This window comes from Phyllobates terribilis, unplaced genomic scaffold, assembly GCF_046119375.1.
Source record: "Phyllobates terribilis strain yellow unplaced genomic scaffold, ASM4611937v1 Scaffold_5__5_contigs__length_657084704, whole genome shotgun sequence".
Lineage (NCBI taxonomy): Eukaryota > Metazoa > Chordata > Amphibia > Anura > Dendrobatidae > Phyllobates > Phyllobates terribilis.
In genome coordinates this window covers 33,544,842-33,555,663 of record NW_027362765.1, presented here as the reverse complement: position 1 = coordinate 33,555,663, position 10,822 = coordinate 33,544,842, and the positions used below count along the sequence as shown (strand labels likewise).

Below are 10,822 nucleotides of genomic sequence, written 5' to 3'. Positions count from 1 at the left end.
TGGTTGTCATGAGCTGGTCGCTATGAGTGCCACCTAGTGGTCGGTGCACATAGCACAGGACCAATTCTGCTATATGCAGGGGATCTGCTGATCCCCTGTATGTTGCAGAGGCGATCGGATAGTTGCTGCTTCTTGTCTCCTATGGAGACTATTGAAGCAAGCAAAAAGTGAAAAAAAAAAACGTTTTTAAAAATATAAAAAAAAAATTAAAAAATATAAAAGTTTAAATCACCCCCCTTTCGCCCCATTCAAAATAAAATATTTAAAAAAAAAACCCTACAAAGGCATATTTGGTATCGCCGCGTTCAGAATCGCCCGATCTATCAATATAAAAAAAGAATTAATCCGAATGGTAAACGGCGTAACGAGAAAAAAAATCTAAACGCCAGAATTACGTTTTTTGGTCGCAGCAAAATCGCAATAAAATGCAATAACGGATTATCAAAACATCGGATCTACTCCAAAATGTTATCAATAAAAATGTCAGCCCGGCGCGCAAAAAATAAGCCCTCACCCAGCCCCAGATCCCGAAAAATTGAGACGCTACAGGTCTTAGAAAATGGCGCTATTTTTTTTTTTTTTTTTACCAAATTTTGGAATTTTTTTCACCACTTAAATATAAAAGAACCTATACATGTTTGGTGTCTACGAACTCATAATGACCTGGAGAATAAGAATGGCAGGTCAGTTTTAGCATTCAGTGAACGTGGTAAAAAAAGTAAATAAAAAACAACTGTGGTTTTGCACTTTTTTTGCAATTTTACCGCACTTGGAATTTTTTTCCCGTTTTCCCGTACACGATGTGGTAAAACTAGTAATGGCGTTGAAAAGTACAACTCGTCCCGCAAAAAATAAGCCCTCACACGGCCATATTGACCAAAAAATAAAAACGCTATGGCTCTGGGAACAAGGGGAGCAAAAAACGAAAAAGCAAAAACGACAAAACCCAAGGTTGCGAAGGGATTAAACATGGATCATTAGGTTGGAGAGAAAAGGCCCACCCCTGTGGTTCATTGCGCAAAAGTGACATAAAACCAATGCGCAGTGATTCATTCCCAGAGGACCTTGGTCTCAAACGAAAATATAACAAACAAGCATTTTTAAAGGAAAAAAAATCTTGATGTTTACCATAAAAAACATCAGGCAGTCCTACCTTGGGTTCCACAAAATGCGCTCCAGAACAGCTACTCACGTGTTGCTGTAGCTCAGCCACCTCCAGAGACAATCCCTGCAAGCGTTGAGCCAAATCCTGGATGGAAACCATACTGATCCCCGAATTTCTTTCCTTTCAGTTTTTTGGGCTGGACTTACTGTTATGATCTGCAACAAGTACTAAGGAAAGATAGTGGAAAGCTGTCCCTACAGTAAGACTAAGCTGAATCCCTACGATGTAGCGGGCTGACTGTTCCTAGCGAACAGACCCGCCTTAGTCCTCGGCTAGTCTGAACGAAGACCTATAGCATAAGGGGAGGGGTCCCTAAAAGAACTAAGGACTGGGACAAAAATGGGACACCTCCTAAACAGAGAAGTTGTTGCAGAACACTAAAAGACAAACTGACAAAAAGGTACTAGAGGTGCCAGAAGGACCAAGTGAACTGACAGAGAAAGGCACCGAAGCACCTGGCTAGAGAAGCAGTCAAACACTGAAGTCCAGCACAGCCAAAGGGGCGGAGCTGGAATATAAAGGCAGATGGTCACGTGACCGCAAGACACAAGATGGAAAAAACAAACAGGAGGGTTCTAACATTAACAATAGAAAAAGACTTATATTGGAAATCTTTTTTTCATTTTATTTAGGGACCACATCACATTTGAAGTGACTTTGAGGGGACTTTATGACTGAAAATACCCAAAAGTGACACCATTCTAAAAACTGCACCCCTCAAGGTGCTTAAAACCACATTCAATAAGTTTATTAACCCTTCATGTGCTTCACAGGAACTAAAGCAACGTGGAAGGAAAAATGATCATTTAACTTTTTCACAAAAATTTTACTTCAGACCCAATTTTTTTTTATTTTCACAAGTGTGACAAAGTTATTGGCAAAGTACTGAAGGGGAGATATGTTTCACTGAGGCTATTTGCTTCAGTGATGTGAAACCTTGAAGTTTTCTCCAGCATGTTATGTGCTGAGGGGTTAATCGGCTATTTTTAATGGGCTAGGTTTTTATGTGAACAGCTGGAGATCGGGTGGGAGGCTGTTCACCATATATCCACTACAGGGTGTGGCCTGGGCTATAAATAGCCAGCCTTTTGAATCATTTAGTGTTTAGTAGGGCTGGAGAGAGGAATTCCAGTGCTTTGTGTCTGACAAGGAAAACCTGAACCGTTTGCTTGCTAAACCCTGAGCGGGCCGATCACCACTACCACAAGGACTGTGCTTTGTGCAACCACTTTGTTCTCCTGTTTTTGCCCAAAGGGTCATGTTTATTTTTGGTTCACCATGGTTTATGCTGCCTGTATAATAAACCTGGGAAGAATTTAAAGAGACAGTGTTCCCATGTCTACCTCCGTGTGCTTCATCTGCCATTTTTGTTTATGCTTGAAAAAGGCCACTTGCTGGCCGAAAGTTTGCTTTTATGATGCATTTCAGATGAATAAAGGAATAGAATTATCTCTCTGGTGCCTTAGAAACAATTTGTCTCTACCTCCGTGTGTTGTCGAGTGGTCCGATCTACCACGGGTGGTGGAGAATGTGGGAAAGATCCCCAGAGAGCACGTGTGACGGCAGTAGATAACCTGCATGTCTTGGGAGAAGTTGTCAGTGATCCAGAAAGCGAAGTCAGACAGAATGGAGGACCTGATTAAGCACTTTCTGAAAGATCAACAGCAGCAACAGTTGGCCCAACAGCTGGCACATCAGGAGACAAGTAAGCTGCTGTTGCAACAGATCCAACAGCAGCAGCAACAAAAGTAGTACCGACAACAGCAGCAGATTGAGTTGCTCACTGAGGCGCCTCCCCCATGTCCAGGTGATGACTCGTAGGTTCGGAAAGTGGTAAGATGAGCCATGCAAAGATGAACCCAGGGGATGATGTGGAGGCATCCACATCGGATAGCATGTGGATGCTACCCATCCACATGGTTCACCCACTCTGAACGGGTAGCAGAACGAGAGAAGCTGTCACCAAAGCAGACGGTGGAGGTGTTGGCCTCCTATCTAACTGGCGAGCCCCAAAAGGCTTATTATGACCTGGCCTTACAGGATGCACAAGAGTATGCCAAATTAAAAACTGAAATTTTGGCATGCGCAGGAATGACTATGTCGGTCAGAGACCAAAGAGTTCACCACTAGGCATATTGTGGTGACAAAGCCCCTCACTCCCAGATGTTCGACTTACTGCATCTTGCACAAAAAGTGGTTGCAGTTGGAGTCCTCCACTCCAGCCCAGATGGTCAAGTGAGTTGTTATAGACAGATTCCCTTCCTAGGCCGGTGCAGACCTTGGTTGCCCACAGGGACCAACGAAATGCAGACGACTTAGCTGTCCTACTAGAAAAGTACCAGGTGGTTGAGAAGTCCCTAAGGAAGCCAGGTGTTGTTGCATCCCCATACTGGGGTACCCAGAAGGAGCCCGAATCTCAAAAGAGGGTTAGTAAAGCCACAACTGGGGGGAGTTAGAGGTTCCAAGGGGTCGCTGAGGGGTTTCCAAAAGCTGCTGGTAAAGACTTGACCTATTGGAAATGTCACGATCCTGGACACCTAGCCGCCGGTTGTCCTATGTCCTCCGAACAGATGGATCAGCCTGGTGAGGGGCCGCAGGCATCTCCCGTAACAATAAATGGGATACTGGTGACAGGACTCTTGGACTGGAGTTTAGTGACTCAGATAAAGGCCACACTCCCCCACCAGTTAATCCCTGGGAAAAACGTGGGTGTCCGTTGTATTCATGGGGACGCCAAGGACTACCCTGTTGCAAGAGTGACTAAAAACAAACTGCGGCGTTGAGTCCCATGAGGTGGTAGTGGTTAAAAATTTGCTACACCCCGTGATAATAGGGCGGGACTTTAGCTTGTTATGGGACTTATGGCGGAAGGGGGGGGGGTGCCAAGTATCTCAGACAGGAGCCAGGTCAACCATGATGAATGTCCATTGAAGTAGGATGAGTTTCCCCGGTGTGTCCTTGCTGGTGATAAGGACAGTGACCCAGGAGGCTGAGATTCCTGAATTGGGTGTTTCTGGGGGGAATTTTGGGACTGCTCAAATGCAGGATCTTACTTTAAAAGGGGCATTTGACAATGTGTCTGTGATAAATGGGGTCGCTCGAGAGTCGGGGGCTGACACCAGGTTTCCACATTTTGAAAAGGCTAGGGATAATGAGATCCACCAAGGTAATTCAAGATTGGTACAGCAGTAATTGGACTAATTAAAAATATCTTTTAGACTAATTAAATATACTGTGTCACCGTCTTGTTGTGTTTCTTTGTACACATTATTTTTTATGTCAGATATTTTAACATGAACTCAGTTCACCTCATTGACGTTACTGCGAGCGTGAGAAAGTTCTCACCGTGCATGCGGTGGCATCATTTTCCGGCACTGCGAGCGTGAGAACTTTCCCATGCTCGCAGTGACGTTAATGAGAATGAGATGAACTGAGTTCATGTTACATGAACTCGGCTCATCTCGATGCCGTCACAGCAAGTCAGTGTCTCTGCTGGATGGCAGGCTGGATGGTCGCATCCAGCTATGATCCAGCCTGCCATCTAGATGTAGCAGAGCTGGAGCAGTCGCGGGACACATGGATGTTCCTTATGTCGGAAAGGTAAGGATGAGGTTGCTTTTCTATTTTACTTTTATTGCAGGTGACATTGGCTTCAGGTGGAATGGGCATGACAGTAAGTAGAGTTTAATTTGGATTATTAAAAGAATACTGTCTTTATTTCAAATAATTTTTTTTCTTCACGGTGTGGTTGTCTTTATTGCACATATCACTTTTACTATGGGGTGATAGACGCCTCTCCATTACTAACCTGGGCGTGATGTCAGCTACAGGGCAGTGTGGCAGAGCGAGGTTAAGTGTCAGAATTGTCGCATTTTATGGATTCTCCATTTCTGGGGTGGCTGAGGGCTCCTGTTTTTAACCTCGGAGGGGGGTAATATTTATGGCCCCTTCGTAGGCTATTAATATCAGCCCCCAGCGCTCTGCCTAGTCTTTGCTAGCTGTTAAAATAGGGGGACCCCCACGTCATTTTTTTAGGGGGTCCCCAATTTTAATAGCCAGTAAAGGCTAAGTATTCAGCTGGGGGCTGATATTAGTAGCCTGGGAAGCTTCATGGGTATTACCCCCTTCCCAGGCTTCTAACATCTGCCCCAGCTGTCCGCTTAACCTCTGCTAGACTATAAAATTACGGGGGACCCCAAGAATTTTTTTTTTTTATTTTAAACAAAGCCTTTATTTGTAGGCCTCAAAAAAAGGTTGTTTTTAATAAATACAAATAATGCAGAATTTTTAAACAAAAATAACATTTTATTAAACAAAATATATTTGGTATTGTTTTTTGAAAAACAGATCAAACAAATGCAACAGGTGTTAAAAACAATAAAAACTAACAGGACATTCTAAAACCTATAAATTATGATATTTAGGGGGGGGGCGCATAAAAATGGGTACCTGGGCTAGGGGTTGGGAGAGGTTGGGGGGGCACATATTTGGGGGACCAGACAGCGGGGGAGTTAAGTATGGGAGCAACGATGGGTCCAGATTGGACGGGGTCAGGTGTTCCGGGACTGACCCAACATTGCTTGGATACATTTGCCACAGGAGATTGATTGAATGAATCATTTGGAAAAGGAGATGTTGAATTGACATTGGATTTGGGGTTTTGTAAAAATAATGCACCATAACTTGTATGAGGTTGTGGCAGAGGAGAGCAGGAACCAGAAGATGAAGGAGGTGGTGGCGGGGGAGAGCAGGAACCAGCAGATGGAGGAGGTGGTGGCGGAGGAGAGCAGGAACCAAAAGATGGAGGAGGATGAAGGGGATCCAAAAATGATGCCGGCCTTGGAGGAGGCTGTAGGGGAACGAAACATGTGTGAGGCCTTGGAGGAAGGTGGATGTACCCAGGCTGGGCCTGTAGGGTCTGGCACCTAGGAGCAAGAGGCTGAGGTAGGGTGGCTTGCATGGCTGTGTGTTGATGGCAATGATTGTATTTGATTTGCATTAGAAAGCTGCCACTTTTCCAGCAAATCAAATAGAACCATTGGCATGTTTGGGGGGGTGGCAGCAGAAATCAAGATTTGTATAGCCGTCCTGGTCCTCAGCCTCAAGTGGAAAGGAACCTTCTCCAAATATTGGGCCAGACTCCTACAGAACCCCTCCTTACCATCCTCAATCACAACCTCCTCACGGTTGGTGTTTTTTTGTGATCTTGTGGCCCCTCCTTCGCCAGTTGACATCAGGACGGCTCATGGGTGGCTGGGGGGAGCTGTCCTGAGAGACACTGGTGCTGCTTGTTTCAAGGGACTGCTCCTCAGCCTCCGAACCCGCAGGTTTTACCTTTTTGGATCTGCGTGGAAAAGCAAACAACAATGAAGGCTATATAACATGTCTACTTACATTACAAAATAGCATAGTGTTACAAACTTATGGTCTCAGATCAATGACGGGTGACAAAAGTTGCAGCTTTTCAAAAGAGAGATACTCCCGCTTCTTGATAACGGTTGGATCACTCTGGGAGCTTATCTGTCTCTCCCGCCTAAATTGATTCCGGCAGCTTCTCCACTGTTTCTGTACTGTAAGCATTGGAAAAACATAATCTATTTAGGATTTGTAATGATTCAGACAAGTACGTTACAAAGTAAAAGCAAAAAAAAACACAAATACTTATGCCTTCCTGATCTATTTTAGACATCTTCTGGAAGTTTGGGTACAGACTCCCACTTATGTTCCTCCAGACTTCATTTCACTGGCCCACATCCTGGTAGCCAACATGTCCAATGTCCCATAACTAGGGCCGCTGCTGCACTAATGAAATAAGGCTGCTCACATTCATTTTTTGCCTCTGCTTCTGTGGAGGCATGACTGTGTGGAGACTTCCTATATATGACATCACTTGTTGGAATTAATGAGCTTTCTGGGTTGTCCTGATCAATTTAGTGGGATTTGGATACTTGTGTGCGTTTTTTTATGCAACAAAACGGATGGTAAGTGTGCTGCGCGTATTTTCTCTCGCACTCATTGACTTGCATTGGTGAGTCTCGTCCGATATACGCAGCATGCTGCGATTTTTTTTTCAGTACGATTTCAGCTGAGAAAAAAATCCCATATGAGATGCACCTCATAGAATAACATTGGTAAGAGTGCAATATGATTTTTTATCGGATTTCTCTCATCCGTTTTTCTCGCAAGTGAGTATGAGCCCTAACTGTGAGAAAAATTACGCTATCATGGAAAAAGAGTGCTTGGCAATCAAGTGGGCAATTGACACCCTGCGGAACTACCTATTAGGCCGAAAGTTCAGGCTAGTGTCAGATTATGCACGACTAGAAAAAAGGAAAAAAATCTCACCATACTATATCATCTCATGCCTGCTTCATCTCAGTGGAGTGCCGTATCCAAAACTGCTGACCTGCAGAAAAATCCATCAAAAGCATAAAGTGGGAAGGCACCTTCAGTTAAAACAATCTTCAAACTTTATTTGATATCAAAAAGAGAATAAAAATTTCCACATGTTGGCGGTAAAAACACTCTGACGCATTTCTGGTGCTGAGAGCGTTCCTGTTTTTGCCCAAAGGGCCATGTTTATTTTTGTTTTGCCACAATTTATGCTGCCTGTATAATAAACCTGGGAAGAATTTAAAGAGATAGTGTTCCCGTGTCTATCTCCGTGTGCTGTCAAGTGGACCGATCTACCACACAAGGGTAACAAGAGAAAGTGGACCACAAAAGTTGTTGTACAATGTCTCCTGAGCATGATGATACCCCATATGTGGGGGAAAACCTCTGCTTGGGCGCACGGCAAGGTCCGGAAGTGAAGTAGCACCATTTGACTTTTGAATGCAAAATTGGCTGGAATTGAGAGCGGACACTATGTCGGGTTTCAAGAGCCAATGATGTGCCTAAACAATGGAAAACCCCCACAACTGACCCCATTTTGGAAACTACACCCCTCAAGGATTTTATCCAGGGGTATAGTAAGCATTTGTACCCACAAGTATGGCACAGAATTTGATATCATTAGGTCGTCATATTGAAAAAGTTATTTTTTTTCACAAAAATCTTGCTTTATCCCCAAATCTCTCACTTTTGCCAGAGATAACACCAAAAAGTGGACCCCACAATTTGTTAACCACTTTCCTACGAGTGCAGTGATACCCCACATGTAGTCAAAAAATTCTGTTTGGACAAACGGCAGGCCTCAGAACAGAAGGTGCACCATGTGAATTTTGGAACACAAATTTGGCTCTATTTGGAATAAAGTAGATTGTCATAGTTGCAGAGCCTGTGTGGTTCAAGAGCAACATAAATACTCCATAAATGTCTTTTTTTGTAAACCAATATAAATGATAAATAAGTAATATAGATGAAAAAAAAAATGTTGTGTAGCAAGACAGTCGTATAAACAGTCAAACTAAGATGAATGGTCAAAAATGTTTATGTGAGTAATCAAGTCGTGGAATTAATTTTCAGATGACCTGACTTTTATCAAGGACATTTGTGGGTTCCACATTCTGGAGTATACAGATGTGGGCATATGGATGAGAATTTGTCTGAATAGTAGTTTGGTATGTGATTGTTTAAGTCCTGGAATTGTCAGATGACCTTTTTTCAAGAACATTTGTGGGGTCCACATTCTGGAGTATACAGACGTGGGCATGTGGACGAAAATTTGTCTGAATAATAGTTTGGTATGTGATTGATCAAGTCCTGCAATTATGAAATGTGGTAAAATGTGATTTACTGATGAGAATATTCTCTTCATTACTTGTTCCATAAAAATTGCTCTCCTGAGGCCCACTAAGCAAAAAATATAAATTATTTGAAAATAAAAAAATCCCAATAATTGTAAGATGTTTGGTAGGTCTCAAAACAGGGGGAGATACCAAGGCCTGGTTCGGATAGGCACATGGGCAAGGCAATGGTACCAGGAATCACTCCTTCTACCGTGCATCCTACAAACATGGCGTCTTTTTGGGGGATAATTTTGGGTGGGAGTGGCAGGGACGGTGCAAAGAAAATGGCGCTTTGCAAAGTCTCTGGACATCCTCGGACTTAAAGGCTTCCTCTTGTGCCATCGAGTCAAATATCAGACACTCAACAATTTTCTCCTGGAACTGGAGGAAAGGGAGTGCTCCTTGGGAGTTTTTGTACAGGACAAAACTGTTGTATGTAGCAATTTGGATTAGGTAGATTGATATCTTTTAATACCAGGCCCTGGTTTTACGCTTCACCAGGTTTGGTTGAGGCACCTGGTCTGACAGGTCAACGCCACCCTTGAGTTTATTGTAATCTGTGATGCAGATTGGTTTCTGTTTGTCCCTGGTGGCACCACTGTCTCTGACAGTCAGAGTGGTGTCCGCATGCAGCGTGGTCAGCATGTAGACGTCCTTCCTGTCATTCCACTTCACTGCAAGATGTTGGTGCTTGTAAGTGAGAATGACGCCCCTTCTCCAAACATCTGGGCACCAATTGTGATGGAAACCCTACTGTTTCTCCTGACTGTCCCACAGACCCCTGTATTTGCAGCAAGGAGGGATTTGTATAGGGGGATACTCGTGTAATAGTTGCCGGTATGCACATGGTACCTTTGATGAAGAAAGGTGTCATTAGCTCCCACACAATTTTACCTGGGATGCAACTGTCTGGTTGCAGTTTGGGGGGCTAATTTGGCGGACCCTACCTTCATATATTAGGAAAGTGGTTGTGTACCCTGATGTGCCCTTGCACATTTTCTACAGTTTGACACCATATTTGGCTTGCTTGGAGGGGATGAATTAACGGAATGATACACGGCCCTTGAAACTCATGAAGGACTTGTCAACTGCCACATTTTGCTCTGGGATATATGAATTTAGAAATTAATGTTGTAAGAGGGAAATTAAGGTTCTCAATTTGTTTAGGTGATCATAATTGGGGGTCATTTCTTGGGGGGCTAGGGAATTATCACTAAAATGAAGGAATCTCATTAAGGCTTCATAACGGGACATTACAGTTGCAAATACAGGGGGTACTGTGGACAGATTTTGTTGCCCAGTAGGATCAGAGTGTGTTTGTTTGTTTTTTTTATAATTCCATGTTCAGGGTAAAGCCCAAAACATTTTTTATTTCAGGGACATTTGTGGGGATCCAGGAACGGGAATGAAAGGCACTGGGTTTTTGGAAAATGTATTGTCGGCATATAAATTGGTTTTTGGTCTTCACTGACAGGACAGCACTTTGGGGGTAGTTTATCTCTCTTCTCTCCCAGAAAAACTACGAGGAGAGAAGAGAGAGGCACAGCCCAAGTGCTGCCATATTTACTAATACCCTGTCTTATTGCCTGTCTTACGGGCGCCAAACATGTGGGGCGGGGACTCAAGCATGGTTATCGTGCACCTGTGATACTCAATCAAGTAGTGGCGTTCACGCTCGCCCATCATTAATCCACACATCACACCAGGGTAGATGTGACACACATCCATCATACATGGCTTCACTCCGTACATGCCCAGCTACGCACCGTACACGTCCTACATGTACGACTCCACCCCGTAAACGTAATAAATACACGACTCCGCCCCGTACACGTTGTACATACACGGCTCCACTCCTTCCACCCACAGTACCTCTCCGTACACGTTGTACACCCACGGCTCCATTCCGTACACCCATGGCTCTGCT

At 43.9% G+C, this 10,822-nt stretch overlaps 1 long non-coding RNA gene across 1 annotated transcript; it reads right to left on the bottom strand.

Moving 5' to 3' along the window:
• Window positions 1-6,178: 6,178 nt before the first annotated feature.
• LOC141271863 (uncharacterized) lies at window positions 6,179-7,630 on the bottom strand. The gene is made up of 3 exons (XR_012321941.1): window positions 7,511-7,630; window positions 6,587-6,735; window positions 6,179-6,509 (listed from the first exon to the last, which is right to left on the bottom strand). It is a non-coding gene; the product is annotated as an uncharacterized lncRNA (long non-coding RNA).
• Between the last annotated feature and the right edge of the window lie 3,192 nt (window positions 7,631-10,822).